The 23806-nt window shown below is 40.6% G+C and overlaps 1 protein-coding gene across 4 annotated transcripts in view; it reads left to right on the forward strand.

Annotated features, from left to right (window-relative positions):
• Positions 1-2573: 2573 nt before the first annotated feature.
• The window catches only part of SMAD5 (SMAD family member 5), a 54891-nt gene continuing 33658 nt past the window's right edge, over positions 2574-23806 (forward strand). The window contains exons 1-3 of one of the 4 annotated variants that reach the window (XM_034656046.1): positions 2577-2724; positions 3536-3755; positions 6282-6381. The gene's annotated coding sequence lies outside the window, so the exon portion shown is untranslated. Of the gene's footprint in view, positions 2725-3150; positions 3267-3535; positions 3756-6281; positions 6382-23806 lie in introns of those variants that run through there. The other 3 variants (XM_019799348.2, XM_002912928.4, XM_034656047.1) reach the window with 3 other exon arrangements.

A 23806-nucleotide genomic window follows, 5' to 3' on the forward strand; every position in this document is an offset into this window, starting at 1 on the left:
AAACAGGGTTTCTCAACCTCAGCACGACTGACATTTTGGGCTATAACTCTTGCTGGAAGGAGGCTGTCCTGTATATTGCGGAGTATTTAGCAGCTTCTCCGGCCTTTCCGGAGAAGAGATGCTATCGGCATCATCCTCCTAGATGCGACAGTCATGATTATTTTCAAACATTGCCAAATGTTCCCCAGGGAGGAGGGCAAAGTCACCCCTGATGGAGAAACACTGGCCTATATTACCCAGAACGATATTTCTTTATAAATAAAGTAAGATTGAGAATTGAAGCTGCTTTTATCGGATTCTCATGGGAGAATGCTAAACTGAAAAATCAGTTTATCTATTTTGATGTCCCACAGAGACTATATCTACTTGTTCAGATCATCCCGTTCTACATTTGTTTTTAGAATCCATTTGATTGTCAAAAACAGGAACTTGCTTACTCCATTCCTAGGGCTCCGGCATGCCAGTTCACTGACGGTTTGATAATTTTTTCGACTATCTAGACATTTAGTGATCTCTCTGATTTTCTATATCCTTTGAGTCTGGGTAATTTCTCCGTTCTTTGGGAGGTATCTTTTGTGCTCTTAAAGTTTCTATTCCTCCTTCTATGTTATCATCTCTTCCAACTTCAGACCTAAGTGGAGCCCACGTAGCGACTCGGGAGAGGTTGGAGTCTCTGGTTGCTTTGATCACTATGTGAACACATATTTCAGGAAACAAAACTGTTGGCTTTGAGATTAGCAATGTGAGCATTCATAGGAATTCTGTAATCACAAATTGTTCCTTGCATAATATGCAGTGACTGCAAGACAGCAAACTGTTTGGGGGAGGATTTTACTAGCTGTTTGAAGTGTAGAATGGCTCTAGTATAGAAAATATTTAAACCAAATTGTTATGTCTTATGATGTTCAACAAAACACTCTGCAAACATTAGTTCTAAAAAAAAAAAGAAAAAGGCACCCTCCAAAGCAGGGTTATGGGCCCTTCTGGGAGTTGTAAACCCATGCAGTCTCCAGAAATATGTGCCTTCCAAGGACTGGAAACTTCTGAATTACCAACAAATAATGAGTGAGTGTGACAAAGAGTTAAAGCACACAGACTTGACTTTCACAAAATTGATGACATAGTAAAGAGGTTTAAGATGTAGACCTGAGACTGCACACCAATGGTCAATGGGCTAAATTGGGACCATGGATTTGTTTTGCTTGGCTTGTATAGGATTGGCCTCCTGAATGTCTGAGAAAGGGAAAAAAGTGAGATAGAATGAAAGAGGTGGCTAAGCATATAAAAGTGAGATTTTTTGCATTAACATCCAGATTTCCAGCTGTTTTTGAAAAATCAGAAGATCTGCTAACACTGGCCCTTATTCCGTTTCCCCATGGTGGCAGTTGGCTGGAGTGGGGCAGCAGCTGCCCCTTTGATCAGAATACGCACTGTCTGGTTCCCCACGTGGCCCACTGCACTTCCTCACCAGGCCCCTGTCCCATTTGAGATGGCCACATCTCATGCAGAGACTTTTGCAACATTTACTTAGTCTTTTCACTGTCGAAACAAACTGTGGGAGCCTGAGCAAAATAGCAGCGGCTCATTTGTGCGAGAGGATGCTGGCTCAGGCCATGGAGATGATGATAGCAAGCAGTGAGAAATCAGATTTGGCATATATTTTGAAAGTAGAGTTGGTAAGATTTCATGATGGATAGAATTAGGCTATGAGGGAGAAGATTTGGAAATGACTCCAATTTTCATTTTTACTTAGATTAATTGACTTAAAAAGGAAAGCTACAGTGGAGTACTGGAAAACCCGTGTTGAACTTTTAAAAATGAGAACAAAATTATAAGTTTTTCTTCACTAGTACTCTTCAAACTGGACGCCCTAGGTGGTACCACGTATCATATCAAATGCTGATGCTTTGGGGGAATTCTGAGGAAAAGAGCAAGGAAAAGAGCCCCAATTACTAAGGAAGAGACAGGTTCTTGCCCCAGGAGGCGGAGGGGAGGGATACCAGCCTTTGGGCAAGTCAGTGGCCTCACCTGTCCAGAAGCATGTGTGTATCTTTAACTATTGGGGTTGATCTCCCCATATAAGGACAGTCCTAATTTGGGGAACTCCAAGTTCAGGCTCTGCCAGAAGGGTTGGGGAGAGCAGAGGCTGCCAAGATTTCCATATGGGAGGGGTCTTAGGGGTGCATCTAGTAAGAAGCTCTCAGAAGTTTGTTTTGAAGCTTGTTTTCATAGAGGATTCTCTTCACTTATATAGTTACTTAAAAAATCAATGAAAGTAGCAAACTTGTGTCTGAAGATTTTTCTACAGTTTTTATATGACTGAGAAAACCTGCCATTGTCTCTATTGAGGGCAATAGTTTTATTTTCTCATAATGTGGGTTGCTTTGGTTAGTGGAGACTACTAGTGGCCATCGTGGCGTTGGGAGCGCACCGAATCCCACGCGTGGGCCTGGCCATTGCCACAAGAGCCTTGGGCGGATCTGAAGCCGGGCTCTGCCGCACGGAGCCAAGCGCGGAGGCTTCCTTCCTTATGGCCCCGCAGCGGTCACTCGACCTCGCGCGCGCATGCGCAGACCCCAGCGGCGTCCTCCCCGGCTCCTTCCCTCCCTCATCCGGGTCCTGGGCGAGCGGGCGCCGTGCGCGTGTCCCGCGGCCGAGCTGCTAATAAAGTTGCACTGAGGGGAAACGCGGCGACGGCGCCGGGGGAGTCCGTCCAGCCGGCGGGTGAGTGAGTGTGGGGCCCCGGGGTGGGCGAGCGGAGCCGGGGGCTGCAGCTTCTTCCGGGACGCGGCTCGCCCTCAGGTCCCGGTGGCTGGAGTCGGGCCGAGGCGGGGGCGTTGGGCCGCGGGCGGAACGGAAACCGCCCGGGCCTGCGGGGCGGGAGGTAGGCCGAATCCCGGCCTGCCGAGGTTCGAGCGGTCGAGGATGGGGCCGCCCGTACGGCTGCGGAGGCCTTACTGCGGTCAGGGGCGTCCCGAGGCAGGCCTTGGTCCCTGCGCCGCCGTTGCCGCCCAGACTGTGGAGGGAGGCGCTCCGGACGCTCTCGGGGCGGGGGGGGGGGGGGGGGGGGGGCTCCCCGGCCCCGCTTGGGTCCGGAGGAGCGGTTTGTTCTGCCTCATCTAAGCGCCACCCTCAGTCACACCCCTGGTAGGATCGCCGTGTCCGGTCGAGCCGTCTGATCTGCTACCCTGCAAAGCTGTCCAATGGCTTGATGAATCCGTGCCGCCGTCGCTTTGTGTTTCAGAGATAAGGATCCACGCTTATCGGTGGGAATTACACTCTGGGCACTTGTGACCTGCTACTGCACTCAACTGGTAGTTAGACCTGGTTTCTGCCACTTACTGTGCGAGTGTTCACCATTGCAAAGATTTCTTGTCCTTTCTTGTGAACTTCTGCATTGGTGCAAGGAGAATGCCAAGCTTTGCCTGTTTGCCGTCATCATATTCGGTCTCTGCCCGGTCTTTTACTTTAGTATCAGCGCTCAAATTCATATTCCGGTCTCTCCCCCTCCCTTTTCCCTCTCTTCCCCTTTCAGCTGCTGTTATTACGTGGAGTTTGGAGCCTAAGCTTTGAAAACTCCCATGTGGCGCCTGTCTTAAGTCGGAGCATGCTCAGTAGCCAAAACCAGATTTTGGTTGCAAAAAGAACTGGGGCGAGGATAGCCCGGGTATTTGGACGTGTGCCCAATTCCTAACGAAATGTTCCAATTCTGGTTTTGATGGCATTGGAGAATGGAGCTGTAGGCCATCCTGGAGGTGAGGAATGCCTGAACACCCTGGGCCAGATCTCTATCTTGATTGCAGAGACATTGTTTCCTGACCAGCTGGAGGTCTAGAAGGGGCGGGGGGCGGGGGGTGGGACATTCCTGGCTGCTTGTGCGTTTAAATGGGTGTGGTGCTAAGTATATCTTGTTTACCTTATCTTTCTGTGGAAAAAGTTTTGAAGTCTGGTTGGATTTGTCACATCATGCGTGTTGCCTAGCACTACCAGAAGTGCTCTTATCTAGCAACAAAGGCTGGTTAGGGGGACGTTGTGGCTTGGCTTCACAGAAGTTGAGAGGAAAGGGTGCTTGAGTTGCTGTTTTAAAAATTAAATTTAAGGGGGCGCCTGGGTGGCACAGACGTTAAGCGTCTGCCTTCGGCTCAGGGCATGATCCCAGGGTTCTGGGATCGAGCCCCACATCAGGCTTCTCCACTAGGAGCCTGCTTCTTCCTCTCCCTCTCCCCCTGCTTGTGTTCCCTCTCTCGCTGGCTGGCTGTCTGTCAAATAAATAAATAAAATCTTTAAAAAAAATTTAAAAAAATTAAATTTAAGTTCTTGAAAACTAGAGTACTTGAATATCCTTAGAGTCCAGATTGCCCAGAGCGAGTTTTCAATTTTAATTTGAAACCTGAAAGGCTCAAAAACTTTAGTCCCAGTAGATTTTGTGACATTGCAAGTACGGTGAAATTTCTGCTAGATGTCAATGTGGTAGTGGTTGTTGTAAGGAAAACAATACCTAGACACAATGTGACAGTTTCACAAGTATTGATCAGAATACTGTTAGGAAATTAGTGTGTTCCAAATTTAGTAAGTACGGGATTATTTACAGATTTGTACAAATTCTTTTCTTTTTCTTTAAGATTTTCTTTATTTAACAGAGAGAGAGAGAGACAGCCAGCGAGAGAGGGAACACTAGCAGGGGGAATGGGAGAGGAAGAAGCAGGCTCCCAGCAGAGCATGGAGCCCGAGGTGGGGCTCAATCCCAGGACCCTGGCATCACGCCCTGAACCGAAGGCAGACGCTTAATGACTGAGCCACCCAGGCACCCCCCTTTTTTTTCTTTTACTCTTTCTTTTGGTAGCTTTTTTTCCCCTCTGCAGTGAACCCCGAGATTACAAGAATAGGGAACGACTCATAAGAGACAATTTAACAAAATTTAACCTTCACAAAGGTGGTACATAATACGTTTTAGATTTTAAAACTTTAATTTTTGCTTTGATTGTTTGCATGATTACATCCTCCTTTCTTTCCCTCTATATTGCAGATCTCTCAGTCAGTGTGCAGTTCTTTTTCACATAGCTGTTTTTATTGCATAAATGTTACCATGTATATTTGTTACAAAAATTCACTCATCCTTTATCCTTCCATTCCTTTCAGATCTGAAATAGCTAAAATAGGCAATAAAAGTTAGGTGAACCTCTTCAGCTCGCTTTCCTCTTAGATTTTAAATGCATCTGTAGAATACAGTCTGGTAAAAAGGAGGAAAGCCAGCAGTGAACTGGGGAAAGAGAAGAATAAATTATTTTTGTAGGTTCTGTGCAGATTTGGTGGTGTTATCTACTTGTCTGGTTCACCTAGGTAGGCGCCACAGAAATGGGTAGATAGGTGTTGCATTTCTTTCCCCTCTGGCAAAGTCAGCTATTAATTTCAGTGGGAGACAGTAGCAGAATGTTGTTACTAATGAGGTTTGAATCAGATTGTTGTTTACTGTTGGTTATGTAACATGTTGCTGGAAGTATTATTAAAAGTTCCCTTCTACAGCAAGGTAGAGGCAAGTAAATTCTGCTTACTCTTCACGGGTTTTAATTTTTGGCTGAACCTGAAGGCACATTACACTATAACCATAATTATACCTGGGCAGCCTGTCTGTTTCCTGTTTTCATCGTGAACCCAAACATTATGATTCGCAGTGATGATCTTTTTTGTCCTTTGCGTTAAACAGAGGCAATATGTTTTCTCTGTCTACTGAAAACAGATTTGTAACTTGGTCAAATCAAAGATACTGGCTTTTTAGTGTTCTGAAGACTAGGCAGTAAAATACCAGTTTTTCATCTTAGTAATTTAAGTTGAAATACTAATACTATCTTAAAAAACATCTGTTTCACACATATTGTTTGATAGGGTTTTATGTAAATTTTAATGTTACAAGTAGTTTCTAGAATTTTTGAATTAAGAAAGCCCTTTTTGTTTATGACTTATCAGTGTTTATTATTACCAGATGTATATGTCGGTTTAGGCACTGAGCCACACATTTGGGTGAATTTCAGAGCCTGCTTGAGTATACTTTAGAATATAGCCACCTTTATTCCTTTGGTTTATCATACTTCACTGTTTTCTTCTAGAGGGTCCATGTTCCCTGTCTTCTCGTGTGTGTGTGTGTGTGTGTGTGTTTCATACTAACCACAAAGAAGAAGCCAAAATAGTTTATTTCTTCCGATGTTACCACTGTCTTACATCCCCTGGGTTTGCTGGTCTACTTATAAAGTCAAAGACATTGACGAAAATTTCCTTTTATAAAGGATAGTGGCAGCCTGAGAGATGATTTTTATCTCTATCAGTCCGAATATTCTGGAGAAGAGAGTTATCTGGAAGGATAGCACCCAAGAAGGCTGCACAGAGGTAGGGTGCTTTCCCACTTAAAAGATGATGCATGACCCCAGGAAGCCTGTCCATGTCTTCTCACACCTTGTTTTTATCCTTCCAAAGCTAATAGAGTAAAAGAATTGGAATCTAGATTATCCAGTTTATTGCCATTGTCTAGAACTGTGAATCTGAGAGGTATGTTTAGTAGTTGGAAGTTTAAGATATACAATTCTTTTTGAAGAATTGTTAAGAAATAGATTGTTGTTAGGACGATATTTCCCATTTTTGTACGTCACCTTCATATTCTAAAATTTTACTATTTTATAAGTTTGAAAAGATAGGGTAATTACATAGTAGGTTTTTCAGAAATAGTAAGCTGGTTCCTAGCTTTTAAGTTTTGGAGGGTTTTTTTTGTTTGTTTGTTTTGTTTTGTTTTGTCTTGTTTTGCTTTGGGCAGCTAGGTGGAGAAATTTTGGTCCTATCATAGTAGAGAGGCAGTTTAAGTGACTTTTCTTCCTGCTTTTATTGTAGTATTCCTAACTTGGTTGTGATAATATTTTAGAAGAAGGAATTCTTTATTAGTTCTCTATGGGCAGTACTATAATTGTAATTGATTTTGGAAGCTAGTGTTAAAGTACATTTTGTAAACAGGTTTTGCTCTTGAATTCTTTGGTATACCAGACTCTGTCTATTACGTATATACAATTTCCAGACTAGTATACTCTGTGAAAATTTGACAGTGGTTTGATGTGTTGTGAGATCCTAACTATATTTTTCCTTTTGATTTCTGTGTGTGTTTTGTTATTGCTGAAAATAACAGTAAGAAAAAAACTGATGTCACTATCCCACCTTTCTCTAAGCATAGCACCCGGAGTTCTGAGAAGTGTCTTACACTTTTCAAATTTAACTATGATCTCAGAATATGGTTGGTGCTTTCAAGACAAGTTTTGTTTTGTCAGTTTTGTTTTCATGATGTGTTAGGATCTGTCTTGCATCCTATCTGGTAGGCTGTATAACCTGAGATCTAGTTATTCTGGTTTGTATGTTCCCAGGAAAGGGGGTACTGTAGAAATATTTCAAAGCTAGTCTTCTGTTTTCTTTCCCTTTTTTCACATCTCTTTACCCACTTAAGCGAGTGCTTGCTTAATTCACTGACCATTTCCACTCTTTGGAGGTGGAAGGGTAAATTAAATGAATGATGACAGGAGCTGAAAAGGTACCCAGAGCCATATTTGCGCCCTTTTCTTCTTTGTGACTTGAACTCTGGGGGGTGCACATGAGGTATCTGGAGAATATCTTCCTAAAGCATTATGTATACAGGTTAGTGCTTTGTGTTCCTGAGACACATTTTACATTGTAATGATTTGGTATCTGCCCTTGACGATTTTATAATTTAAAGGAAAGCACTGTAATGATTGACCAGCTCTGTGTCTATTCCTGTGCCTACAAGCCTGTGCAAGTATACTCAAGCACATCTGGTAGTAATATAGGAAACCTTGCAGGCTCTGTGGGGGTGAGTATACATCTAGATCAGGCTCTGCTTAATTAGAGGACTTAGAAGAGCAGGTGAAGTTTAAAGAGTGATTAAAAACTGGGAAACAAAAGTCTGGATGTGGGAGATAAAAAAATAGAGACTTATGTGGGCACAAAGAGAGACTATGTAAGACTATTCTGTGAGAAGTGTCAGGGAACATGAGTTCATCTCCTGAATGGCTTTGAAATCCACTATGAGCACTTTTAGTATCTTTGGAAATTAAGAGCCATGATTGGGAAAAGTGGAGATTTAAGTTTCTCTACCGAAAGTGTTTTCAATGCCCATTTGATTGTAGCCCCTATTCCTTATAGATGTTCCCATAAAGAATGGGATTTCTGAATCTAGGAAAGCTTGTAGGCAACTTGCCCATGGTTTCTCTCTTCTGCCTGCTGCCATGGATGTGGCTTACTTACATGTTTTAGTAATTGTATGTCTGGATCTGAGATTGGTTTGACACTAGTGGTGCTGATACTTGGTGACTACTATTGATAATAGAAACATAGGGAAGGATTTTTTTAAAGCTTTACCCCCACCAGCCACAAAAAAGTTACCTTGGAGATGTATATATGTGTATGTATATGTGTTTATATATATATATATATATATATATATGTATTTATAGTCTATGTATATATAGGCAAGTGACTTTCCTCCATTGCAGGTGATCCTAAGGGCCCTGGTTCTGAAACCTGCTGCATATTTAGGACTCTTGTTAAAATGGTGGGAGTTAGGGCCCTAATCTCAAACCTAATGAATCTGAATTTTGTGGAATGGTTATAAGAAATTCTTTCTTTAGCATCTCCATCTGTAATTCTTTTCTACAGGTTTGGCTGAGATTTGATGGGTTGTGACCCTCATGGGCTTTTATTTGTGTGGGTTGATGTGCTCAGCAGGTTCTGTTTTGGCTGACATTGTTGGGTGAAATTTTTGGATTGGTTGCTTGCCTTTTATTTTGGATTGAAGCAGTTAGGTGTTGGGGCAGAAAGTGAGGGAGCTGTTTCTATGAATTGTTTTGTCAAGTCTGGGCATGAGCCCTGTGTGTGTCTGTGTCTGGGGAGGAGTGTGGAAGGTGGTTTGTGGATGTCTTTATGGGAGTTGATTAAGAGGTCCTACTCAAGTAGCTTGAGGTAAGAACAGGATCTTTGGATTTTTGATGTTCATATGATTTCATTTGAAATGGAAGCCTGGTAAAGCTTAATAACATTTCATTCATACATTTAATATATGTAAAATGTAACTCCTCATCTTCCTTTAGCTTTGCTATCAGCCTTCCCCCAAATCCTGTTCTTCCAGTAGTCGGTGCTGACACCTTGGAATCATTGTTGACTCTTCTGTTCTCACATTCCCCATATCTCTTCCATCAGGAGACTTACTATTCCCTAAAATGTATGTGAAGTTGTCTACTTCTCTCCACCCACTGCCATCACTCTGGTCTAAGCCATTATCATCTCTCACCTAGCTGACTGCATCTCGGAACTGGTCTCCCACTTTTACCCTTACTATTTATTCTCAACACATCAGCCAGAGTAATTCTTTAGTGTTGTTAGTCAAAACTGTCGTGTCTCCATCAGAGAACTCTCAAATGGCTCCTCATTTGACTTAACAGTCAGTGTCCTTGGGGCGCCTGGGTGGCACAGCGGTTGAGTGTCTGCCTTCGGCTCAGGGCGTGATCCCGGCGTTCTGGGATCGAGCCCCACATCAGGCTCCTCTGCTATGAGCCTGCTTCTTCCTCTCCCACTCCCCCTGCTTGTGTTCCCTCTCTCGCTGGCTGTCTCTGTCTCTGTCAAATAAATAAATAAAATCTTAAGAATTAAAAACAGTCAGTGTCCTTATATGCAGGTGTCTTAACCTGTTTAACCCCGTTTCTTATTTCCCCCTCCTTGTTCATTTTATTCTCAGGCTACACTGGTCTTGCAGTTACCAGAGTGTGCCGGTTATGCTCCCATCTTGGAACCTTTACATTGCCTGTTGCCTTTGCCTGCAGTGATTTTCCACAGAACCTGCCTGGCTTGCTCCTATTTCCTTCAAATTTTGACTCTGTTGGTACCTATTCAAGTGAGGCCCAGTTCAGCCACCCTGTTTAAAATCACACCTCTCCCACAGCACTTCCCATCTACGGTCCTCTGCTTTATTTTTCTCCATAGCACTTTTCACCTAACTATAATAATCAGTTGTTTATTGTCTTTTGTCTGTCTCCCTCTACTAGAGTGTAATGCTACATGAGGACAAAGGTTTTGGTCCCCTTTATTCACGTGTGTGTTCCCGGTGCCTAGAATGCTACCTCAAAAAATATACTTTTCAATGAATTACTTGAATAAATTTAACAAGTTCTCTGAATATGCTTAGTATTGTTTCTTAAAAATTACATTCTAGTGGGAGAGAAAAAATCAAGTAAGTCAACAAATAATTCCACATTGGTTCATAGAGTGAAGGAGATGAACATGGTATTGGATTAGGGATTGGGGGAAACCTACTTTATAAAGGATTATGGGGTGATCAGGGAAGGTCTCTGGGATGACAGCTGAAGCTGAAGCCTGAATGATGAGAGAGCTTGGAAATTAGTGGTTGAGGCTTGAGGAAAGTGGTTCAGGCAGAGAATGGCATTTGTAGAATCTCTGAGGTACAAAAGACATTCCAGTATAGGAAGATAAATGCTTTTGAAAGATGAATTGGGAGCAGAAGGTGTTTGCCCCTTGTTTCTCATTGCTTTTTAGTAAGAATTTTACAATGGCTGAAGTACAGCTGGACTTTGATTTGAAATTTGTTTTTTTCCCCTGACTAATATAAGAAGTATGTTTGTTTTAAGAAGTACAGAGTTGTCTGAAGCAGAAAGTGAGAAGAAGTACCCCAACCCTTCAGCTAAGGTCCTTTCAAAAGCTTTTTAGCACATTCTCTTTCATTCGTTAAAACAAATATTTCTTGAGCATATGTATCACAGGACTTTCAGCGATAAGTGAAAATAGTTATGGTTCCTCTCATTTATAGTCTTGAAGAATTTGCACTCTTTCGGGGTTGGACAGTTAAATGTGAAAATATAGGTATGTTAAGTGCTTCAAAGTAGCATGCTTTGTATATGATACATGCATTAAGTGTATCTAATAGGGGGATTTTACGTACACAGCAGCTAGGTCTAGGGAGGCTTCCCTGAAGAAGGGATGCTTGAGCCAAAATAGAATTAACGTGTGTGTGTGTGTGTGTGTGTGTGTGTGTGTGTGTGTGTGTTGTAATGTGTTAGATCCTTTTGTAATGCATGATCTTTCTTAAGTTTACAGTGTTTCATTTATGGCTAGATACCATTGCTTTTCTTTGTATTTATTAGGTACTCTGCATTATTGTCTCATCAATAGTTGGCAGTTTCTCGGAAGAATTTCTGGGAACTTAACACACGAGAATTTCTTGGTCTTATTGTTACTTTGGTTTTCTTTCTAGCTCTGAGGTCATCAGAGAAATGACAAAATACTTCAGTTGAGAGGGTTAGATAGTCAGGTCTTTGTAAACCAGACGTAGACTATAAAAGGCCAAGGTGATAGCGGATAATAAGTTCATAGTTACATTCTTAAGGACCTCCAGGTTCTGACATAAGAAGTAGCACACATTCCTGCCTGCTCAGTTACTGGCCTTCTGTGCTTGCTGTATATATATTTTACTCTTTATAATTTAATTTAATTATTTTATTTTACTTTTTTATTTAGAGAGAGAGCACTCTTGAGCTAGTGGGGGGCGGGGTGCAGAGGGATAGAGAATCTGAAGCAGGCTCCAGCACAGAGCCCAACACAGGGTTCGATCTCACGACCCTGAGATCATGACCTGAACCAGAATCAAGAGTTGGATGCTTGGGGCGCCTGGGTGGCACAGCGGTTAAGCGTCTGCCTTCGGCTCAGGGCGTGATCCCAGAGTCCTGGGATCAAGCCCCACATCAGGCTCCTCTGCTATGAGCCTGCTTCTTCCTCTCCCACTCCTCCTGCTTGTGTTCCCTCTCTCGCTGGCTGTCTCTATCTCTGTCAAATAAATAAAAAAATCTTAAAAAAAAAAAAAAAGAGTTGGACACTTAACCGACTGAGCCACCCAGGCGCCCCCCTCTTTTTTTACTCTATTTTAATCCCCCATCTTTGTTGGTTATCATATGGAAACAGAGCTAGAAGAAAATTAAGTGTTGTGCTAACTAGCATATGAAGTTCTCCATAGTACCTCTTCTTTTTTCCATTATTCAAGATCTCTGAGATTACAGATAGTGTTTTTTTCAGCCTGAGTTTCTGGCTTATTAAACCCAGTAAATTGTGAATAAATGAAATACCTACTCTCATAGATTCACCTTACTTCTGTTCGTTTGATCCTGCAAATCTACATATTGTGTCTCTCTTGAGCTTTAATTTCACATCTCCTTGGAGGTGTATCAGTGCTTACGCCCTTAGAGCCAGCCCTTCACGAGCACTTTCTTGCCTCATCTTGCCTATAACTAGAATTGCCCTTTTTAGCTTTTAAACCTTTACCTTTCTTACTTGCCCTTGTTTCTCTTGTAGGTGGTCACCAAGTCCTATTGATTGTTTATTTGTAATGCCCATCACAGCTCTTCATTTTCTGTCTCTACTGCCATCACTGTCATGGTCTGTGTACCCCTGAGCTGGTGTGCCTTCCCATCATAGTTGGATTTCTACCGTGTTTTCCCTCTACCTTCTCTACCCCCTGGATTAAGTCTCTTCCTTGGTTATTTCTGACTTTTTGAATTCCTCTTGAAACATATCTTTCTGCTTAGAACTCTGCACTGCACATAGGGTTTCTTCTAGCAGCCTGGCTGTAGCCTCATATTCATTCTTCCCTGTTTGGCATCCATTCTTTGGTGGTGCCTTTCCCTTTTGTTTCACAGACTGGCTAAGTGTCGTCTTGCCTCATTTGGCTTAATGATACTTGGTTTTCCTTATTCTTGTCCTTTATTACCAACTGTATTGTGAGTTATAGATCGTCATATTCGTATTTTGATCTTGTGATAATTGTTCCCAAAATTTGTGCTAAAATGATGAGCAGTTATCCACACCTCATCCTTAAGGCATTTCTTCCCCTTAGTGCAGTGCCTGTGGTTGGAGGGGAGGGACCTGGAGCTAGGCAGAGCTATGTTTTTTTGTACATTGGCTAAGCCTTCCACTTTGTCACTAGCCATTTGCAGCCCAGTTATTTTTTTCTTCAGCAATCTTATTCACAAGTATGTAATCGCTTTACCTTTTCCCCCTCACTTCCTGTTTTCCAGTTATATTGGGATAATTCCTCTCCCTTTCTGTTATATTTATGATCCCCCTAAATCTCAGTTTGAACGTGTTTGATCACTAGATTTAATTATTCACTCAAACTGCAATATTGATGAGAATTAAATGGCTCACCTTACACAGGTTGTCCCGTGTATTTCCTAATGGGATTTTAGATTTTGGGGGAATCTCTGGTTTTAAAGGTAGAAATAGAAATTCCCTGAAACGTATTTTGGGTATGTTCAGTTTAGTTTCTGTTTTTTGTTTTATTAACTAGCCCACACTGCATTACCCTAACAAGACTTGGCTTTTAAGGAAAAGGCTCATTTTGACACTTAGAATTGTAAAAGGTTGGTTTAATGTGGCCTCAGAGCAAAAAAAGAGAAAACAGAATTTGTCTTACATCCCTGACTATTTTATACGGCTTTACTATTTGTAAATAAATATTAAAATGTTAAAAATGTTAAATAAATTTATCTGTTATCAGTTCGAAACAGCTTTTTAGGGATGTTTATTGCAAAAGAAAATAATTCCCTGGTTTTTTATTTTGTTTTTTTTTGTTTGTTTGTTTTTAAAGATTTATTTATTTATTTATTTTTTTGACAGAGACAGCGAGAGAGGGAACACAAGCCAGAGGAGTGTGAGAGGGAGAAGCAGTCTTCTGCAGGGCTAGATCCCAGGACCCTGGGATCATGACCTGAGCCGAAAGCAGACGCTTAATGTCTGAGCCACCCAGGCGCCGCAGTAATTCCCTGTTAAGTTCCTTAAAGTGTCCTTGCTTTCTTAGGAATTAAATATATCACCTTTAAAACATAGCAAATATGTATTATTCCCAGTGGTGTACCTTAGGATAGCTTCAGTGTGTTAGATGGCCCAGGGTGAGGATGGCAGAGGCGCGAATAGAATCTGCTCAGAAGCCAGGTCTCACGTATCTGGCCTGTCAAATGCATTTTCCTTTCTACTTAGAGGAGAGCACAGAGGGAAGCAGTGAAGAATGTGGGAGAAGCTATGAGGAATGAAGAAAGTGGAGGCAGGAAAGAAGAGTCAAAGGAATGAGAAGAAAAGAGAAAGGAGGGTGACAGATAACTGGTGGGAGGTGATGGGGAACAGGAGATGGGACTTTGGGGGAGGACAAAAGAAAAAGCTGCATTATCTCCTTATTTCTTCTAAGGTGTAGTTACATTTTTTTCACCTTATAACATCTCTGAAATTGGGATGTGTCTTATATTCGATGGTATTTGAGTGTTGGTTTTGGCCAGGTGATAGTTGTGATTAGTTGTCATTGTGTGGGCATGAACTCTGCCTTTCTGTTCCTGTTGTTGTCATTTCTTCCATTCACAACCTTTGGGAAGATGAAGCAAGTATCAGATGAAGCACCAGTGTGAGAACTTGCAGGATGGGTGTCTGGCTTGAGTGACGGTCCTAGAGTAATATTGGAGCACTCTTCAGACCTACAGTCTTGTGGGCAGAAGGATGATAATGTGAAGAAAAGTCTTAGGTGATAAGAAAGCACTGTATGATAGTTTAATTTGCAGCTTGTTCTTCCTTCAAGGTTAATAAAATACTAGTAGATGGCTTTGTATATTTGTTGAAATAAAGTAGCTCAGCTATATTTTAAAAATCTTGGTCTGATAGCAAGATGTTTATGATTATTATAACAGTAGTAACTGCAGTAGTTACTATGCCAGGCCCTGAGTTAAGTGTTTATCTCATTTAATTCTCGGAACTGATACTTACTATATAAAATAGAAACAGAGGTTTAGGGGAAATGTTAGATGCATGATGTGATTAGACGTCAAATCTGGTGTTTTTATGTGTTACAGTGCATATATTATTATTTTTTTTTTAAAGATTTTTTTATTTATTTATGTGAGTCAGCCAGCGAGAGAGGGAACACAGCAGGGGAGTGGGAGAGGAAGAAGCAGGCTCCCAGTGGAGGAGCCCGACGTGGGACTCGATCCCTGAACGCCAGGATCACGCCCTGAGCCGAAGGCAGACGCTTAACAACTGCGCTACCCAGGCGCCCGAGCGCATATATTATTATCCCTGTATAGATTAGCCTTACTGTATATTTCTAGCCAGTTCTTTAATACTACCGCCTATGACTAGCAAACTGAATTTAGTATTTTCTCATCCTGGTAGATAAAAACTCAGATTTTGTACCTTTACCCACAGTTGCTTTTATGCCTGTGATAAAGCTACTTCACCCATCTTGTCTCTCCTCCTCTTCCCTTCCCCAAAGGGCCATCCCCTACATTTCTTTTACCACTTTATACACCCTTAGGGCATCTGCCATTCTCCATTGTGTATTGTAGATAGGTATGGGCATATTTTAATTATCAATTTGTAATTCTTTTAAGTTTGGGTCTGGGCCTGATTGATCTTTCAGCCTTTTAGCTTCTGGTTTAGTGGTTTGCCCTTTTTAGGTGCACTCAGTAAATGTGTGTTGTGTAAGTAAGACTCTGAACACTGGTTATATATGTGCCTCAGTAGCCTCCGAAAGCTTTGTAGAAAGGGAACACACAGGAGGACCACGTTTAACTGCCCAGCGATATATAACCTCTAAAGACTGAAGTTATTAAATCGAGCCTTTTGGGACTTTTCTCTATTACTGGGATAAGTTTAGAGGTACTATGGAAAGAATCCTATGAGTGGTTATGTACACAGCTGACTGAACTGAGAATAGGTGTTCATTTTATATAGTGAAAGGCAAAAAGGCTATGAAAAATTGAACCAACTTTTCGATAAGAGATTCAAAATGAAACCTTTTGGTCACTGGAAAACCTGTTTTCAAAGGTATTGCGTGTTTTCTTGGAGTTCACATAATATATGCTAATATATACAGGCTAGAAAAAGTATAGTATCTTACCCTTTTTTTTTGTATACATAATGAGAAATTTTTTCGTAACCAAGGACTCAAGTGAAGATAGTGAAATGAATCTATTGCTATACCCCAAGCACTCTGATACTTTCATTTCAATGTGGATCAAGGTGTTATTTTGAATCTGATATATCCTATGAGAAAGTTTACAGGAGAAAATTGATCTATCATATGGGTACAATAAAACAGTTTTAATCCCAGTATAACAATTTTATTTAGAAATCTAAATGTTAGGGGCGCCTGGGTGGCACAGCGGTTAAGCGTCTGCCTTCGGCTCAGGGCGTGATCCCGGCATTCTGGGATCGAGCCCCACATCAGGCTCTTCTGCTATGAGCCTGCTTCTTCCTCTCCCACTCCCCCTGCTTGTGTTCCCTCTCTAGCTGGCTGTCTCTATCTCTGTCAAATAAATAAATAAATAAAAATCTTAAAAAAAAAAAAAGAAATCTAAATGTTAAATATTAAGAAAGTGGATGAGTGAAATAGAGTTGGTCTGTTAAAAGTGTGTGTGTATAGTGTGTACATATGTGCGCACACACAGACATATGCACACACATACTGTCTTCTAGTGATTACTGTGGCAAAAATGTCCTAATGAAAATTTAAAAAGCTTTGGACTAAGGCTGCCATAATAAACGTAAATTTTTACAATAGTAGTAAACAGTCTTTCATACCTATTGACTTAGCTCAATTGAGAAAAGAGAGGGTTAAAGTAGATGAAGAAATTAATAAGATATGTTAAGTGGTACAGAAAATCAATTTGAAAATGAGCGTATTGAACAGGATTATTCTTGGTCGCTGAAACTGTATAATCTTGTGATAACATAATGATTTGAATATTTTGGAGAAGTCAGAGTTATGGAGAACAATAGAAAAGATCTTTAAAGAAAGAATATTCCTTGGTGGGAGGCTTTCTTTTTAGGAGGCAGCGTATATAGTATCTAAGAGTGTGGGTGGAGCAGGACTGCTAGGGTTCAATTCCTGGCTCTATTTCTTATCTATAGAAATAAGCAAGTCACATTTAATTTCCCTTTGCCTGTTCTGTCATCTGTAAAATGAGAATAATGTAATTTACCTGATATGGCTGTTTTGAGATTTTAATCATTTTTGGTCTCTCAGTGTAAGGTCTTAGGTGCTTCACATATTGTTCAATAAATGTTAGTAGTTTATTACTATTACCATCATTATCATCATCATCAAAGGAACTGATTTTTAGAAAGGAAGCTGTTGGATTCCTTGAAATAGCTACATTCTTTTAAGAAAGCCAGATGTCCAGAAGTTTTCATGTCTATAAGTAACTTTGCAAGATCATTGATGCACTTTTGTCTGTTTAGTTGGTAACAATGCAGACCATGTCCCGTGCTTTGTACAGAGAATTTCCAGCACAGCGGTGGAGAGATTCATAAGGATAACTAAGTCATCAAGAAAAGGTCATTGTCATGTGTAGGTTTTCCTGAACTGATGATAATTGGTTCTAAAAAAGCGCATTTAAAATTAAACCATTTAGGGGCACCTGAATGGCTCAGTTGGTTAAGCAGCTGCCTTCGGCTTAGGTCATGATCACAGGGTCCTGGGATTGAGTCCCTTGTCTGGCTCCCTGCTCAGTGGGGAGCCTGCTTCTCCCCCTCCCTCTGCCTCTCCTCCTGCTGGTCCTCTCTCTTTCTGTCTCATATGCTCACTCTCCCTGTCTCCCAAATAAATAAAATCTTTTAAAAAAATGAAACCATTTAAAATTTGATCAGCATTTTAAACTAAATTGTGAATAATTGGTACTTTATCTTCAAAAATTAAAATTTTAGAAAAACATTAGGTTATAATTGTAAACATGTATTCTTACAATGAACAAAGAATGAATCAAGTTTGATGGATAGGCCTATATTTAAATTTTTTTTTTGTTTGTTTTGTTTTTGTTTTTTGAGAGCGCTTGAGCCGGAGGTGGAGGTGGGAGCGGGGGTGCAGAGGAAGAGAGAGAATCCTAAGCAGGCAGGCTTCATGCACAGTGTGGGTACTGAGGCGGGGCTCGATCTCACAACCCGGAGTTCATGACCTGAGCCAAGATTAAGAGTCAGACACTCAACTGACTGAACCATCCAGGCACCCCTAATAGGTGTAATTTTTTTCACAGTAATTTAATAGCATGATAGGGCATCCTTTATGTTTGTCATTTGTGCTACTAACATAAAGAGCATTTGAATTTTTTTACAAAAATATCCATAAAAAATAAACATTGATTTTACTAAGGACCAGTATTAATCCTTTGGTAGTGAAGCTGTTCTCTTTCCACAAAGAGAGGCTTGCTTAATGTAATAGTGGTGAATTCCCCAGCTCATTGTTCCTCATCACTGCAAACTCACTGCAGGCATACCGTCCATCTTGGCCATATTTCATCATTCCCGTGCCCATGGGTCTCTTGGAGGGAAAGGGAACCACAAATCTGAGGCTTATGCTGCTTGCTGTGCTATGAGTGATAAAGTCCTTTGTCTCTGGCTCAGGAGTCTTGTGGCCTTTGTCAGAACTCATGAAACAGTTAACAGATTAATTTACTTGCTTGGGGGGCTGGTAGGGTAAAATTAAATCCCAAATGCTACATTGTTGGGCACTATTTTAATAAACTTTGTGAAATCTCTTTTTTTTTTTAAAGATTTTATTTATTTATGTATTTATTTGACAAAGAGACAGCCAGCGAGAGAGGGAACACAAGCAGGGGGAGTCGGGGAGGAAGAAGCAGGCTTCCAGCGGAGCAGGTAGCCCGATGCGGGGCTCCATCCCAGGACCCTGGGATCATGACCTGAGCCAAAGGCAGATGCCTAAGGACTGAGTCACCCAGGCGCCCCTAAACTTTGTGAAATCTTAACCATATTTTGCAAACCTCTCACTTTCACTGGTGGTTTTAAGTAGTTATGGTGAAGGAGATGGTAGTGAATGGGAACCACTTTTTTTAAGAGATCAGTTCACTAACACTTTTTTTAAAGACTTTTTTTTATAAATCTTATGTGTATAGCTGAGTGAAGTTTTACTTATGTGTACATCTGTGTCTCGTCATCCAAATCAAGTTGTGGAATATTTCTTTCTTCCCAGAAGGCTCTCTCTTGTCCCCACTTAGTAACTTTCTTGTCTCTGATGACATAGATTTTTCCCTGTTTTTCAGAAGGAATGATATAATGTGTAATCTTTTATATTGGACTTCTTCATTATTTTATCTCTGTGATATCATGCCTATGCGACTCCTCCGTGTTTTTCATATGTTAGTTTGTTCTTTGACATTGCTGTGAAGTATTCTATTCTTTGAATTTATTACTATGATTTATTGTCCCACTCCACTGTTGATGGATATTTGGGTTATTTCCAATTTGGAGCTAGTAAAAATAAAGTTGCTCTGAACATGTACTTGCTTTTGATGACAGTAGCACTTGTTTTTGTTGGATATATCTGGGCATGGAATTGCTGGGTCATAGGGATTTATGTGTAATACAGTGGTATTTCACCGTTTTCTTTAAAAAAATTTTTTTTGATAACTAATAATGTTGAACCCATTTTACCATCTAATGGCCACTGTGATATTTTCTTACGTGAAATGCCTGATCAGTTCTTTTGCTTATTCATCAGTGAATTCTTATGATGAATTTTGTTCCTTTTTTTTTTTTTTTTAACTTTGTAAGGTAGGACTTAGATAATGAGTACTTGGATTGCTTGCTCATACCACTTACACAGTTTGCAAAGTTATAAAATATTTTTGGAAAGAATACCATGAGAGGTTTCTAAGATTTTTAATCATTTAAAGAGTTGAGTACATGGTTTGTGCCTCCTTTCCCAGTGCTAGTTTTAAGAAAACATTAATATTGGGTCTTAGGTTTTTGGACTCTCACCCATTCTTTTTTCTGAAACTGGTCTCTTGAGGTTGAGCTAATGACATCCTCATTTACCAGTCATTGACCTTTTCTTTTCTTACTCTTTTTTTTTTTTTTTTTTAANATCTTATTTATTTACTTGACAGAGATAGAGACAGCCAGCGAGAGAGGGAACACAAGCAGGGGGAGTGGGAGAGGAAGAAGCAGGCTCATAGCAGAGGAGCCCGATGTGGGGCTCGATCCCATAACGCCGGGATCACGCCCTGAGCCGAAGGCAGACGCTTAACCGCTGTGCCACCCAGGCGCCCCTCTTTTCTCACTCTTTTTAAGCTCTGCCTTGTGTTTGATATTCTGCAGTACCATTGTATCTAATTCTAAGCTCCTCCTTTTAACAATACTTCATTGGTAACTTTTTTCTCTTCAGTACTAGTCAGTGTTCCCTAATATGCAGGTGTTAACGTGCTGCCCTTTTCTTTCTCTTGAACCTATTTTTTATTACTGTTTCAGCTCTTTGTGCAAAATCTTAAATCTCTTTCTCATCTTTTCCTTGCTAAACCTGTATCTCCAGTCATGACCCTTTTCCAGTAGAGTTAACCATCTTTTCTGCTGACTAAACTACTTTCTGAGTGTCCTTAATTCTGCTAATGGAATTATCATCATCTTAGTCACCTGGGTTAAAATTTGAAGTTATCTTTAATTTCAAGGTACAGTTGATAGAAAAATCAATGACCATTCATTAAATACTTCTTTAGTATGTGGTATGATGCATGGAATGGTGCCAGGTGCTGAAGACTTCCCTCTGGAAGGATTTTGTATTCCCTTTGCAAAGTTAAGATATGTTGTTATCACTGTCTTATTAATATTTATGATATTCAGTGACCATAGCCTTTTTAGAATCCAGTGGTAAAGGAGTTCTTCACCAAAGGGGGTGGCCTTGAGCTTATCGTTAAGGATGACAGAGATTTTTCTTTGAAGACCCAGATGGGCAAAAGTACAGGAATTTGGGGTGGATCAGAACGTGTATATAGTGGTATAGTGGTGGGTATGTTAGGTTCGTACTAGATCCAGGCTTTTTTTTTTTTTCCCAAGAGAGGGAGTGGGGAGGGGCAGAGGGGGTGGGAGAGAAAGAGAGAATGTTAAGCAGGCTCCATGCCCAGTGTGGAGCCCAATGCAGGGCTCGATTCCACAACCCTGAGATCAGGACCTGAGCCAGAATCAAGAGTTGGGTGCTTAACACATCCATGTGCCCCAGATCCAGCCATTTTTTTGAGTCTTGATTCTTCTTCCTTTGAATAACTAATGATCATAATTCATGTTTGAATAGTGCTTTTAATTTATAAAGCATCTGTTGTGTGTGTGTGTTTACACATATGTGCACACATATTTTATTATTCTTTAAAAGATTTTAGAGAGAGAGGATGTGTATGTGAGCAGGGGGGGTGGGCAGAGGGAGAGGGAAAGAGAATCTTAAGTAGGCTCCACGCTCAGCATGGAGCCTGGTCTCCGAGATCTCATGATCCTGAGATCATGACTTGAGCTGTGAAACCAAGAGTGGGATGTTTAACGGAGTCACCCAGGTGCCCCTACATATTTTATTACTTCAACATTTCATTCACTTAGGAACTATCATCCCTTTTTTACAGAAGAATCAGACTTAGAGTGATACCGGTCATGGTCTTGTACCTTGTAAAGGACAGAATCTGATCATTTTCTCTTTTCATCACACTACTTTTTAAAAATTAAAAATTGTGAATATTTTGAGTTACGAAGTATTTTAACATAGAGAAGAGAGAATATAACAATGACGTGCCAAATATTTTAAAACCAAATTTGGTTTTAAAACAGCTGAAGTTTGGGCGTGATCCTGGCGTTATGGGATCGGGCCCCACATCAGGCTCCTCTGCTGTGAGCCTGCTTCTTCCTCTCCGACTCCCCCCTGCTTGTGTTCCCTCTCTCTCTGGCTGTCTCTATCTCTGTCGAATAAATAAATAAAATCTTCAAAAAAAAAAAAAAACAACAAACAAAAACAGCTGAAGCTCTTCCATTCTTCATCCTTTCCTTAGCAGTGGCAACAAGGACTCTTTGTCCTGAGATTGATATGTATCATTTTTACCCATGCTTCTGTTCTCTTACCATATCTGTGCATATCCATAAATACAATGTTTTAACTTTCATACGGTTGCTCTGATAAAGGAATGTATATTTTTCTGAGTTGCTTTTCTTTAGTTCACTCACTCACTACTTGCTTGCTCACTCACTTAATAAATAGGCACTATTCTCAGTCCAGGGGAATTTGATGATGGATAAGGAAGATGAAGCTACCTGCCTACTAACATTTCAGTGAGGAAGACGTATATTAAGTAAATAAAATTGATATGTTGATCGGGTTAGGATAAATAGCATGAAAGAAAAGTGAGCAGGATCAGGGAGTAGAGAATGATGTGGGAGTGTGATGTATGCTATTTTAGATAAAAAGTGGCCAGAGAAGTCCTTTTTCAAAAAGTGACATTTGAACAGCTGAATTAACTGAAAGAGTAAGCATGTTAAATAAGATCAGGGAGAATTCCAAGGGAGGAGACATCAAGTGCAAAGGTATTAAGGTAGAAATGACCTTGGAGCACTTGAGAAATGGAAAGGAGTGATTCAGTGCAAAGTTAGGTAGGAGAATGGTAAGAAATTACTTTGAAGGAAAGGCCAAAGGCCAGATCTTGTAGGCCCTATAAAGTGATGTTAAGGAGTTTGGATACTAAGTGTAATGGGAAGCCACTGAATAATTTTTGAGCAGAGGAATAATTTGACATATTTGTAAGATTACTTTCATACTAGAATTCTATATAGTAGAAAAGAATGTGGAAGCACTTTCTATATTGGAATGGGAAGATCTTGAGCATATATTGTTCATATGTTTTTCCGTACCTTTTTCTTTTTAGAATACCACTGTGGGAAAAGAGGTTTTATGTATATTTGCATTTGTTTGTATTTGTGTTAAATTTCTCTGTAAGGACATGAAAGACAGTCACAAAAGGATTACCTGTGAGAAGGGGAATTGATTGATCATGGGGAGAAAAATGGGAAGGAAACCGAGGAAATTTTGTATATGTCCAGAAAAAATTTTAAAATCATGCAGAAGTGTGTGCACATCTTAAGTATTCCACCAGCTGAATTTTCACAAACTGAGCTTTCCCGTAGAGTCACCCAGAGGAGAAGCAGAACTTTACCAGGTTGACAGAAACTTAGGTTTTTTTTCTAGTTAATACCCTTCCTTTCAAAGGGAAACCACCATCCTGACCTCTAATACAGCATGTGTTAGTTTTACCTTGTCATTGTACTGTCACTCGTAACTCTGTGCTATTCACAACAATTTGTTTTAAATTATTTACTATTTTTATTTTAGTATTATGCAAGTAATGCATTAATAGATTCCCTTTGTGAAGAAGTTAATACAGAAATACATAAAACAAAACACAAGGACCCCTTTCTCTTGCCTTTCCCCATTCCATGCCTCTCCCCCATTCCATGCCTCTTCCCAAAGGTAACTGCAGTTACGAATTCAGTATGTAGCCTTCTAGTCCTTGTTCTTTGTGTACACGCAGAAGTAACTTTCCCCTTTTTTTTTGGTTAATACATAGTATGGTTAGTACTTGATGACAACGATGAAGATAGTGGGATTAGTAATTAACATATATTAAGCACCGTCTAGTGGTTAACTACAGTCTGGTGTCTGGTCTTCAGAATTTTCTCCTCTTGTCCCTTTCCTCAACTTATTCTCTCCATTGTTCATATATTCTTTCTCCCACACACATGGCGCTATCCTGTCTGGTCTGCATTATGTTCCGTGTTACTGGATAAGTTAGCCAGAGCTGTCTATTCTCTATTTTAGGAAATGCTCTAGTCATGTTTGCTTACATATTTTTTGGTGGTTGTTGTGTCCCTGTGCCTCTGAAATTTCTCTTGTTTTAGGCAA

This window comes from Ailuropoda melanoleuca, chromosome 3, assembly GCF_002007445.2.
Source record: "Ailuropoda melanoleuca isolate Jingjing chromosome 3, ASM200744v2, whole genome shotgun sequence".
Lineage (NCBI taxonomy): Eukaryota > Metazoa > Chordata > Mammalia > Carnivora > Ursidae > Ailuropoda > Ailuropoda melanoleuca.